The following is a 13445-nucleotide window of genomic DNA, read 5'->3' as shown; positions in this document are numbered from 1 at the left end:
TGTGCGGCGCTCGACTGAGTTCCGAGGAAAAATTGCCGGAGCTCATTAAAAAATAGTTTCACGCTAAATGTTTGTCACTGCCACGAGGTGTGTGTGAAATGCCAAGCCAAAGCCGTCTCCCTCGCTCTCTCTCTCTCTCGCCCGCTCACCCTCTCGCCTTAACAAAATTGTTGCCACCATTTTTTAGTACGACATTTTGTTGCTGCAGCTGTTGTTGCTTGTCTCCTTGAACCAGTTTTATAAACAAGCGAGCGGAGCAACGGCAGCGACCCAGTTGTGTCAAGCCGCTGGCGTTGGCCCACTTGCTCACACTCGGCCAACACGGCGCATATCAGGTAGCAGCTGATGGACGTGCGTTGCGGCTAAGGCAAGCAATCAAAAGTTTCAAACCAAATCCAAAGAGACAGCAGGAGCCAGCAGCAGGAGCAGAAGCAGGAGCAGGAGCAGGAGCCAGAGTGCGTTCAACTAATGCCCAGCATAAGCTCATAAATGTCTATATAACAATATAAATAAGAAAATTGTTCAAGTAAGTGCGGCTACACGTGCCACACGTGGCAACAATTGTGTGGCAAGGCCAAATAAATACACTGAGAGAACAAAAACGAGCCGACACTTTGCTTACAAATAAATTTGCATCTTTTGATTGTGAGCTGGGCGTGTAGTCGGACGATTTTCTAATTTTAAATTGTAATTGAAGTCAATTTTGTGTGTGTGTGTTCGGACAGCACTCGTCCCACTGTGCCCGCTGCCTGACAGCACCCGAAAAATATTCTAACAGCAGTTCCGGCTGCTGTTGCTCCTGCTGCTGTTGCTGCTCCTGCTGCTGTTGCCAAGGCGCATTTACATACAAATGAAGCTGAAGGACAGCTGCTTGCAGGCAGAAACTCACTCGACAGACGCCACAGCAAAAGCCTCTGTCACTATTATTGTGAGCTGGCGTTTTAATGGAAGGATTTAACAGCTAACAAAATGACAGCACATATCATACGACTCAGGCGAATTGGTTCTTAATGGCTGAAATGCTGAGCTGTAAGTCACTCTGTAGGGGATTTGGAGATGAAGGGCTGAGTGCTTCAATATGACTTATATTTGATGGATGGGTGGATGTACTCAGATGAATATATATTTGTATATGTACATAGGTAGAGAGAGCATTCAAGAGTGATAAAGCCGAGACTGCTCGACTAAGAGATGCCCTGAACTTCACAAACACAGTCTGTGTCTTCGTCCGTCTCTTCGTTTGCCTGCCTAAGAGACGAAGAAGATCAGCAGATCGTTTTAGATCCCTTTATGTACGCAGCAGTATTCATTTGGTATTTATATTGATGTAAAACGTAGCTAGAGTGCTCACAGCAGCAGACAGTGTTCTCATTGGCCACTTAAGGCGCGTCTGCAACGACTGCTTTCTGGCGTCCGCTCAACATTTGAGCAACACTGAGAGTCTGAGTGTTAGTCGCCCAATATAAAGGGCTGCAGCTGCAGCATTTCTTTAGTCGCCCAGACCTGGTGGGGGTCAATCGAGCAGTGCAGTAAAGTGTAGTGAAGTGCGTGCTGAGCATAAAGAGGAAATACGTAACAGGAAATACGTAACAGGCAATACGTAACAGGCAATACGTAACAGGGATTACGTAACAGGGATTACGTAACAGGAATTACGTAACAGACAATACGTAACAGGCAATACGTAACAGACAATACGTAACAGGAATTACGTAACCGGAATTACGTAACCGGAATTACGTAACAGGAATTACGTAACAGGAATTACGTAACAGGAATTACGTAACAGGAATTACGTAACAGGCAATACGTAACAGGAATTACGTAACAGGAATTACGTAACAGGAATTACGTAACAGGAATTACGTAACATGCAAAACGTAACAGGAATTACGTAACTGGAATTACGTAACAGGAATTACGTAACAGGAATTACGTAACAGGAATTACGTAACAGGAATTACGTAACAGGAATTACGTAACAGGAATTACGTAACAGGCAATACGTAACAGGAATTACGTAACAGGCAATACGGAAGTGGCAATACTTATAGGAAATTAATGAAGAATTACTTCGAGGGAAGATTTTTGGGAATAACATAAATGAAGTGATTATACTTAGATCAAATACGCAAAGGTAAATAAATAAGAAGAAATAGCTAATAAAAATGTATGTACGTAAGTAGAAATATGTAAGTGGAAATATGTAAGAAGAAATACGTAAGGAAAAATACGTAAGAAAGTATACGAAGACTCAGAGATTGTAGAAGACTTAATCAACCTTTATGTGTTTCTATTTTTACTCAAAGTTTTCAATATTTATTATATTATATTATATATACATATATTTATTTTATTGTTTTTTGCAGAGTAGAAAAATACACAGCATATAGAGAGTACATCATTGATGGATTTCCAGTTTGATGGATATATCGTGAATGCATACACAATCACAGATTGAAGACTCTATCATGGCTTTGCATACTCACACAATAATGCTACCCTGGTTGCCTTTAAGTAGTGGGTATATGTATGTACACTATGTTTATTATTAAATACTTGCTCTTAATTAAATGCGTCCTGTTTACTGTGGCTTACTTTGTTTAGATGGCATCAGAACTTAAATGTAAACAAAATTGATTTCTCCAAACTGCTCCCTAGCTTTGCCCACTATTAAATTTATGTGACATGTTTAATTTTATGTGTGTGTGTGTGGACAGTCAGGTGTTGCTTGTCTAGCCTTTGCTTGGATCGGCCAGGTGCCAGCTGCACAGGTGTGTCAGCTCTGCAGTGCAGTGTCATTTAGCAGGCTGACAGGTGGTTAGCAAAGTGCAACATGCATAGCCATGTCTCAGCATGTTGTTGACAGCGTCACCTAGTACGCACTGTGTGAGCGTTAACTTTTGCCACTAACTGTAATGGACTGCCAGCTCTGGCCAAATACCAAATGTCAAAGGCGAGAGGCGAGAGGCGAAAAGCTACATAAATGCAGTTATCATGCAATTTTAATAATCTCTCGCTGCGGCAAACAAATGTTGTCGACATAAAATAAACAATTCAAGCGAATGGCAAATCGCATCAAATATTCGAATTATTTGCTTAAAATGTAAAACAGAAAATCGAAAACAGATTGAGGCAATAGAAAGTCAAACAAAGAGGCTCAGCTACCCTTTGGCTCTAGGACATTATTAACAGATTCTCGTTGCCCTAGGCATTTTATGAGTGAGATTCCTGCCTTTTGCCTACGCTGCTTTATCCCTTGTTGTTTCTCTTCGCATTTACTATAAATTGCTTAAAGAGATTCGCAGATTTCCCTTTACGTTCTCAGCTGTTGTGGGGCATACTTATCGATGAGTGCGGCAGACTCTTGGGTAGGGTATTTGCGCTAGTGATTATGCATAAATAGCTCGACAGGCGCCTGTAACCGCAACAGCTAAGGCAACAACATTTGCACTTGCTGAAAGACGCACGACATGAGCTCGTGTCGTTAACAGGCCGCACAAGCAGCTGGCACGCCCAGCACACAATGCCGCCCACAGAATATATTTCGAGTGTTTTTATATGCAGCTCTTGTAGTATTTGCTCTGGGTTTATTTCATACACGTCCAAGTGTGGGCGCCTCTGTGTGGGTAAATCGCTTAAGACCCCAGCCAAACACATGCTATAAAATGGTGTGTAAATATTGTTTTTAAATTGACAGGCGCAATTCAGTGAACAATAAAAAAAACAAGGGATCAATGCTGGCCACGGAACAAAAACACTCGAAGGGCAACAAATAAAGCAATTTTAATCCGAAATGCTCGAGACAGGCTGAGAAATAGTAGGCGAAATAATTAGAGAGCAACTTGGCAAACATCCGAGATTGACAGCGCCGCGTCCAACATCATTCATCATGAGAAATCAATAAAGAGGCTCGCCTGCTGGGCAACCTGAATTCCAGCTCTCGATAAACTTTAACACTTCCCACGAATGCTCCTCGAGCCTCGTTCAGCTTAACATATATTTATATAGGCTTCCCAGAAGGACTTGCGCCCCTTTTGTTGGAATCTGCTTTATTTTTTCTGCTTCTTCTTCTTCTTAATAAACAATTGCCCGCTCGATTGATGGCCTTGATTTGGGCGAAACCAAAATTTTGTTTGTCCCTTGACATCTCTCATGCCTTGTCACAGGCTCTTAGCTGCTTCACTTCTCGCCGTATTTTTATTTTTGTTGATGTCCCCACTTGTATATTAATTAAATTAAAGAGAAAAAACAAAACAAAACAAAGTAAGCATTGCAAATGCGAGCGATTTGTTTTAATGCTGGACGGTCGAAGCTACCCTTTGCCGAAGTAAATATTTTAATTAGTAAACATCGTTAAGAGCGAGCGCAATGCTAATTTCGTTAATGAGCGGCAGCCCGCGTGGCCAGCAACAACAACAACAGCAGCCTATTCATTGGCCCCTCAAAGTCTGCTCCACGGCATGATTAAACGCCAAGCATAACAACAACAATAATTCTCGTATCGAGGGACACAGCTGCTCGGTCAAAGGACCCAAATTAATCGTACAATTAACGCAAAATATTGCGCTATAAGTACCATTTATCAAACTCTGTCCGCTATTACATGACAAATTATAGTTGTTTGGGAATCATTTGATCTAAAATTAGGGCATTATCATTGAATTACCAGCACAGTCATCCACAATGCTTGCAGGGTATCTTGTAGTCCATCACCGGTATTTACTTACGTCTGCCCATCTATCTTATGTGCGTATAGCCAGTAAATCGGGAAATCATTGCACACATCTGTTTATATAAGTGCTTGAGCTGCTTATGGCGGGCCTGGGGGCCGTGCCTAATATGCTGGACGGCACTGTTGCCATGGCCTTAAGCCCTGAAGTGTGCGAGTGCTTAATAAAGGATTAATCAAAGTTAATGCCGCAAGCTACAGACACGCACATATGAATGGCCATGCTTGACTGAGCACACACACACACACACACACACACACACACCAACTACTAATTGCTAACATTGCAGGACATTTCAGGAGCAGAAACCAAAACTCATTTGATCCAAACAATAGCCAACTTTTATTCATACACGCGCTGCAGCTGTGTGTGTGCGTGTGTGTGTGAGTGTGTGTTAATATTAATATTCATGCACACACACACGCACGCATATACAATACACAATTGTGAGGCAGGCATTCATATATCGCACTGGCTCGGAAAATTACAATTTTCATATCTGATGGCCGCGTCGACGCGCGCGCTTTAACTTTCGAAGGTCGCTGGGCAAATGAAAGCAAAGGCAAACAGTTTAATGGCAGCTGAGCTGGCCAAAAGTGTCAGTTCCACAGGCTAATTGCATGGTTAGTATACTTTTTCTCCCTCTCGCTCACTCTCTTTGCTATATATACTATATATGTATGTATGTACGCATGCTTGCCTTGGCCATAATTAGAGCGTAGTTTTATTTAAAGCTTATGTTATTTCAGCTCAGCATTTTGCTGCACATGTGAGATATGCGATAAGGTGTATCTGCCGGCAGCTGTAATAATTCATTCACTGATTAATTCAATTCAATTAATTTACCCACACATATGCAAATGGGACCCTCGCCTTGTTCTGTCTGCTATTTTTAGTGCAGCTTAAGAATCGTATTTTAATCGGCTTGAGCGTGGTCCACTATACAGCTTATGCAAACGGCCACGCCCCTACACACACACACACACACACACACTCAAACTCTTCTGATATTACATAATGTGAATCGATTTTCATTTGTGTTAAGCAGCTCAGGCATAATTACTCAATCGCTGAGAGTTTATAGATATTCCGCACCTGAGTAGTTAATATTTAGCTGCTTTGCACTAGGGTATTCTCTATGCGATTCTCAACTGTGAGCTTAGCCCATGGTCTAACATTTTTTCAAGTTTTTTCTTTACGCATTTGTGATTTTACCAACATTTTCATATCTCGTTTTTTCTTGCATTGCTATGAATGCAGCCAGAAATACTCAGAAATAAATGGGATTTTGCACGATGGTTGCTTCCGGCGCAAATCCACAACATGTGCAGCACATGGCGCAAATTGTTACGGAATTGTTGAGCACGGCCAGCGGGCAGGTCGTAGATACTGCAAAAGTGCGAACAAACCGAAACATAGTTCAGAGGGGGCAATCGCAAAGAAAAAACAAAAAACTTTTCATCCATCGAATGCAAGCGAATACAAGGCTGTGGTTTTTAAAGGCCATCGATTTAAGGGCGGAGCGCATAAATCATGTCAAGAGTGGATTAAACATATACATATGAGGCATGGCCAGTGCGAATGTTAAGCAGCCACGATTTGCCAGTCAAAGGCTGCTTAAGGAGACCCTCGAGCCAGCCAGCGAAATTTGCATACACCACAATTTCAGCTTTAATGCGCTTATTAACGGCCCGTATGGCTCGTTAAAGGCCTCCGCGGCCGTAAAGTATGCAACAGTTTTAGGGTACGCAAATCGTTTACTCTGGCAGCCATTTTAGCCAAGACCCAGAGAGCCAGAGTGGAAATGTGAATGAGAGCGAAATTGCAATGTGTTTTAGAATGTTTGTTGGCCCCCAGCTAAAGCAATTGGCGCTTTCTGTTTATTTCTTGGCAAACTGATCATAAAATTTCTATGGAGGGAAGTGGAAAAGAAAAGTTAAGCATTTCCCCATATAGCAAAAGTTGCCTAAGTAAATTTATGAAGCGAACTTTTCGCTTTTAATGGATTTCCTGTTGTCCTTGCTAAGGTTGCTGCCGAAAAAGAATGCTGGTGGGCGGGCAGAACCAAAAGCGTATTCATAACAAACAGACAAAGCATACTTAAAGCGAAAAGAGTTGTTTATTTGTTCGCTCTGTCTGCTGACTGCTGACTGCTCTCGGCGCTGTTCTTCTGCTGCTTGAGCATTCACTACTTTATTAATCTGAATTCTCAGCTTCTCGGAATTTATGTATTTTTTATTGCGATAGAATATAAAGCTTGTATTTGTTAGTAGCAACTCGAAACTACCCGAAAAATTATTCAGTGCTTTACATTCGCTCTTGGCCCATAAAAGTTTTTGCTTTGAGTTTTAGTTTCGATGGGCGTTGCTCTTGTTGAGCTGAACTTTAAGAGACGCTGGCGCTGTCCAGATCCCAATTAATTGGGCTGTAAATTTATAATGAATAGCTGAGGCTGTCGGCTGTGCCAGATTAAGTCACATGTGACGCAGCTGAAAATTCGAGGCGTTAATTAGTCAAACGCAGCGACTTAGCAGAGCTCAGCTATTTATGCTTTTTCCAGTGAAAATGTGAAAGTCTATCAAATCGTAATGATTCATCGCGCCAGGAATTACTTTTTAATTGCACTGCGAGCTTAATTAAACTTGAGGCGGAATGTACACAATAAATATGCAAATTGCTGCTCTCAGGAATCATCCAAATATATATCTATGTGCTTTAGCTCAAGTACAAGCACATAATTTGATGCCCTCCCTCCTTCTCGCTCTCCCTCAACATCAACTGGAATTTGCATAATTAGCTTAGCTTACAATATCTTTGCTGTTATTTCAGTTGATATTCCAACTGCTGCCTGCAGAGTAATTAGTCATACTTCTTGCAGCTGTTGGCCCGGTTAAGCACACACACATATTTATGCATTAGCATTGCCCAACAACACATATGATTTATGCCTTGAGCCGAGCGTTGCCTTGGGTAACGGCTTTACTGCTTAAAGTCCCACATTGTATATAGGATTTCAGAATGATTGCGAGCAGAGCAGGAGACGGCCATAGCTGTCTGTCCTGCTGTATGCCTGTCTGCCCGTGTTACAGCTTCAAAGCTTGCTCGCTTTGATGATATTTGTGGGTTTTGTCTACGGCTCAAGCAGTTGAGACCCAAATGGAAATGCAGCTTAGTAGCTAATGATATTTGCCTTGCTAAAAACAGAGTCTCTTATAGAGAACTCTTTTGGATTAACTAAAAGGGGTGTATTAGTGTATGCGGAATAAGCTTGTGTGAATATTTCAGTATAAACATATTACTATGCCCATTTGTATAACATTTCCCTTATGCAAATCAAGCTCAGCTCAGCGATTTACAGAGTATTTAGCAGTCAGCTACTCTCTCGATTTTAAATATTTGCCTGCCTAAAAACACACGTTCACAATAGGCCAGAACTTCAGGTCTCATTATTGTACCCAAAGGCAAATGAGATTATGGTTTGCTTTGCTTTTTTACGAGCTGCTTAAGCTGACCAAAAGCCACATATCAGCAGCCTGACAGCAGAGCGCTCCACATGTGATTAGAGGCCCAGTTTGCAGCCCTCAAATGCACACTGACTGTGCTTGGCCAGCTTTAAAATACAATATAAAAAAGACATCTATATGGCAAATTGCAATTTAAATTTGAGAGCAGCAGCAACTGCGGCTGATGAACGACTGGCTTAAGTGGACATTTCGCTGAATGCCCAATGGCGCACATGATTATAGCAGTGCAGTTGACGTTGTCCTCGTCATCGTCATCCTTATCATGCTCCTCCTGCCACCTCCTTCTCCGCGTCTAGTTGAATATTAGCATATTCGTTAGCGTGGGAGTCACAAAGAGCGAGTGAGAGAGAGAGAGAGAGAGAGCGAGAGAGAGAGAGAGAGAGCTGGGAGTTCTTTGAACTGGCTTGCAGTTTGTTAAACCTTTTTGAATTGTAGTCGATTGTTATTCGCTCAGTACTTAGTTGCACAATAAGCACTATGTTCGAGAAGTGTGTTTGAAATGCGCATTTGTGTGAGCTTAGCTTTGAATAATTTTGAATTAATCAACACTGGCTGACGCTTCGTTTGGTCTTGTGTGCTGGCAAAATCCTGCAGCCAAGGCCAGACAACTCTCTGTGTGTGTGTGTCTCTGTGTGTGCGTGTCTGTGCTTGCACTTTCAGCTGACTGCGCACAACATGCATAAACATACACACACATACATACACACACACACACATCGCTGTGCGCGTTGCTTAGGGCTAGTGACCTTAAAACTTTCTGCTGCTTGACACTTTTTGGCTTTTGATTTCTTGACACTATGATTTACCCTAATGAAAATGTCCCTTTGCGTTTGCTGCGGAAGCGTAGATTATGCTGAATTTTATGCGGCCATCATTTGTATTTGGGTACACCAAAGTTTGACAGAACTCGAAGGGCTTTAAAACCCATTTGGGTATATAAACTGTGCGGCAAGACGCCATTAAGATGCTGCGATAAGCTGGCCAACAATAAAACTTAATTACGCAATTAATTAACAATGAACGAATTAAGATAACGCCGACGCATTCATTGTCATGCCACGCCTAGTCGAAAATTGCGTCTTATCTGTGTAAAATATACCTGGAATCTGCTTCTTCTTCTTCTTCTTCGCTGTCTTCTAAGTTTTCGATTGCATCGGCCGCGCCTTGACAAACTTTTTGGCAGCTCGCCTCTGTTTGTTTTCGTTTAATTAGTTGTGAATTTTATGTGCTTCGCATTTTTGATGGCTCATTGATGGCATATTAAAGGCGCATAAAGGCCCGTTGGCTGCGAGCAGGCAGCATGACAGCACATAAATTGCTGCTAGAGCGTGACATGCACGTGTTGGCTGCCTAACAACTGGCAAAGGTGACACTTCACCCAACCAGACATACAACGTGACACGACAGAGCATTTATCAAGCACACGCCAGAAAAAAACAAAAAATAAAAACTGTCGCGTCGTAAAATCTTTTGTGAACCCTGTCTAATGAATCTGCCATTTGCGTACCACGAGGCGTATGAATGTATGAATGTGCGAATGTTTGTAATTATTAAAGTAGGATAAGGCGAGTCGAGCGGAAAGCTGCTTACCGAGCGGATTACTGCATATCATACAGAGAGAATACACTTAAGCTGCTGATAATATAAGCAATACATACGTAATACACTCGAGAGCAAAGCCATCAAATATTTATGCCGTACAACTTGGAGCAGCAGAGCAAAGCAGAGAAGTTCAATCGAAGAGCTCCAACCGTCATGGTTAGTAATCATAAAATTAGAAAGTAATGGAAAGTGTTCTTCGGTGTTTGTTTGTGTAAAGTTCATCTGTTTCGATGCTCTCAGCCGTGAATTGTGATGCGATTCATTATTGATGTGCCCTGTCGCTGAAAATCAATAAGCTGGCAATATTTCTGTTCTGCTGCAAACTTGACAAAAGCTCAACACGCACTTAACACACACGAAAGCGAGCTAATAAAGTTGTATACTCTCCATGTGGTTGGGTCAGTTTATGGCCCACAGAGGTCAGTTGTCATTAGCAGGCATATGGCCTAATCAAATCAACCTCCTTGCCGGGCAGATCATGCTCAAGGCCAAGCACACCGAGCTAGAGGTATATTCAGCTCATGACACGCATACGCCCAGTTGGCTGTCAACATTTCGAGTGCTCAATTACACCAGACAGAGCAAAAAATAACCTACACGCACACACACATACGCACACTTAGACATTCATTCACATTAGTCAGTTAACGACAGCAACGACATTTTCTGTTCATGGAAAATGATGTTTGCAGTGCCATCTTCAGGCAGAAGGCAACATTCGCTCTGCACATAGTTTAATGGCAAATTAAAATATTTACGTGACCTCATTTGTTTGTGCCTTGCAACAGCTGATGCGTATGGCAAGTTTGCTTTTCCTTCTTCCTGCTGCTTCACTTGACTTGTTGCTGCTGCTGCTGCTGCTCAATCATAATTAAGCACTTTAGTTGCTTAGCATCCACTTATGTATTTAAGCGAGGCACATGCACATACATCTTTGGCTAAGTGGCCATTTAATTGGCATTTAAGACATCAATTTTAGTGACTTTAATTAGCTATTACAGCTCATACGATGTAGATTAGTATAGCAGCAGCAGGAGCAGGAGCTGGAGCTGGAGCTGTGGATGGAATAAATAAAATTGCAAGTAGAAAAACTTGTTTTGCCTTTGCAATATACATAAGAACATAATAAATATTTATGCCTGCTTAAAAAATAATATAAAATGTTTTTCATAAATATGAAATAAATAAACTTTATAAAATCAATTCAAGAAAAAAAAAACAAAAACATTCAACTGGTGTTTCAATGTTTTTCCGCAACATGTGCCGCAGTAGGTGCTACTTAATATTGCATAAGACTGAACCGCAACTGTTGGCCTTACTGCTGGGGAGAGCTCCATCGTGGTGGCGAAACATGAAATGCTGCGTAGGTTGACAATTTGAGTTGATTTCCATGCAGCCCACTGAAGGTCTTTCAATTACTTTGAAGCGCTTTTAAGTGAGCTATAAAATTCAGGTTATTTTTGGTGGGCCATGAAAGTTTTCGGTGTCCCGCGAGAAATCGGAATACGGAATGTACATTGATAAACGCTCAGATGCGAATGCCGTTTGCTAAATGCTGCCGAGTGCCAGCTCTGTAAGTTTCGATTTCGGAGGACTTACTTTATCCCTTCATTCTATTCGCATCATCAGTTTCCTGACCAAACACGCACGTTAATGCTTTATAACTCGACGACGTGCTTCGTTTATATATTAAATACCAGGCCGAATTTAAAATAGGCTGCCGAAAAAATGAGGCTGGGAGTCGTGTCGCATCCCCAAATAATGCTCAAATGTTGCGCAGCCCATAAAAAGGGATCAGAGTGTTGTTGGTCAGGGCGGGGCAGCGGGCAGCGGGCTGTGGGCTGTCAAGCAAGTCAATAGGCTTATGATTTATATAGCCATTAGTAAAGTGCGGATCATTGGAGGCTCGTGGCCCACACTTTTTGGGGTTGACCTTGCTCTGGTTGTTTTTTATGGCCCGAAATACGTTTTAGCCTTTCGCCTCTCCGTGTTACAAAACTTAAAAGTTTGAGCTTAATTTATACTTCCTTTTAACATTAAATATCCTTTCGCAAACTCAATTTGGGCATTTCCCTTATCATTTTCTATTTTCTATTACCCCAATATATTACAATGAGTATTCATAATGTATTCGTAAAGGAGTATCCATTTGTGATTGCTAGCGGAACATAATTCATGTCTTGAATTGCTCATTAGTTTTAAATTGCCAATAAAGAGAAGCCCGAACGAGTGTTTGATGTAACACGCAACAGCGTATAAGCAATTCTCAGTAAGTAAAACTCATACCAAAACCGTCCTTTAATTAATTATATCAAATGGTTACAGAGCCATGGCAATTGCCATAATGGCAGGATTCCTTGTGTTTTGAGCAATACAAATTTTAATTATCTTTTCGCAGCAGCCAAGCAGCTGGCTTTCTCTTGAGACCACATGCCTCCACTTACCACACGCCACATGCCACACACACAGTCGCAGCAGGTGCCGAATCAGCGGAAATCAACAACAGGCGACAAACAACAAAAGGCACAAAGGACACGACGTCAAACCAGATAAAGGCAACACAAAGCAATTTCTTCAATATTTCAAACAATGACAAATTAAACAAAAGACGCAGTCAAGCGCGTGTCAAATTGGCACAAAAAAAAAAAAAAAAAAAGTGCACTTATTATTTATTATAAACTTAGGATTGGTGAAAAAGTGTAAAGTGCAAGTGAAGTGCACTTCCTCTGTACTTGCAGCAGCTGTGCGAAATCAATTTTCGCTTGTTTGGCAATCGACAGTTTTTAGCAGGTCTTCAGTCAATTTTGTTGACATTTCTAGCACTGAGCTTATTGTGCACTCAAGGAGGCAAAGGGATACGCTCGACTGTGAAATATCCTAAGCATTGCGTACCTACTGCAGCCCAATTGAAATCAAGAAAACATAATCGATTATAACTAGTTATATATAGTCAATTATTAAAACTACTAAATCAGTTGAGGCTTGCCTAAATATTTCAAACAAATCCTTACGAGTTCGATTTAATATTCAGTATAGCATACTGTTAATTACAGTATTCTAAGCACGTATACGCTTTAATTAACACATACTCTGCTGAAATTTAAAATGTTCTCTATAAACTCTAGTCCTTATAGTGCACACGGTTTTAGTATACCCTTTTGTTTGGCTCCATTTGGTGTGTAAAAAGAAAGTTAAAAACCTCCTAAATGCTGGCAGCAGGCACGTGCCGCCCATATAAAGAGCGCATAAGTGCGGCAAAGCGTCGAAAATGTCGCCCATAATTCAACTAACGAATACTCGAAAGTTTTGGGCAGCTGCCGCTCTGCACTGCGTCCATTAGTCCATTGCTGCTTTGAATGTGTTTGTTTGTATGCGTATGCCCCGAAAGCGCGAAATGTGTGCGAGCAACAGAGTGAGTGCCTGACTTGCCATTAGCTTTGGGCTAAACACACACACTCACATACACACACAGTCACACCCACACATACACAGACCAATTATGCAGCAACTGCGCCCTGAGCATCAGTTGTTTGAGCTGTGAGCTGGGCAAGTTTTTGGGTTTTTGCTGGAAGCTTTTGCCTTTCGT

Source organism: Drosophila navojoa, chromosome 4 (genome assembly GCF_054131105.1).
Source record: "Drosophila navojoa isolate 15081-1374.11 chromosome 4, UAZ_NAV_1.0, whole genome shotgun sequence".
Lineage (NCBI taxonomy): Eukaryota > Metazoa > Arthropoda > Insecta > Diptera > Drosophilidae > Drosophila > Drosophila navojoa.
Note: the sequence above shows the minus strand (reverse complement) of the source record.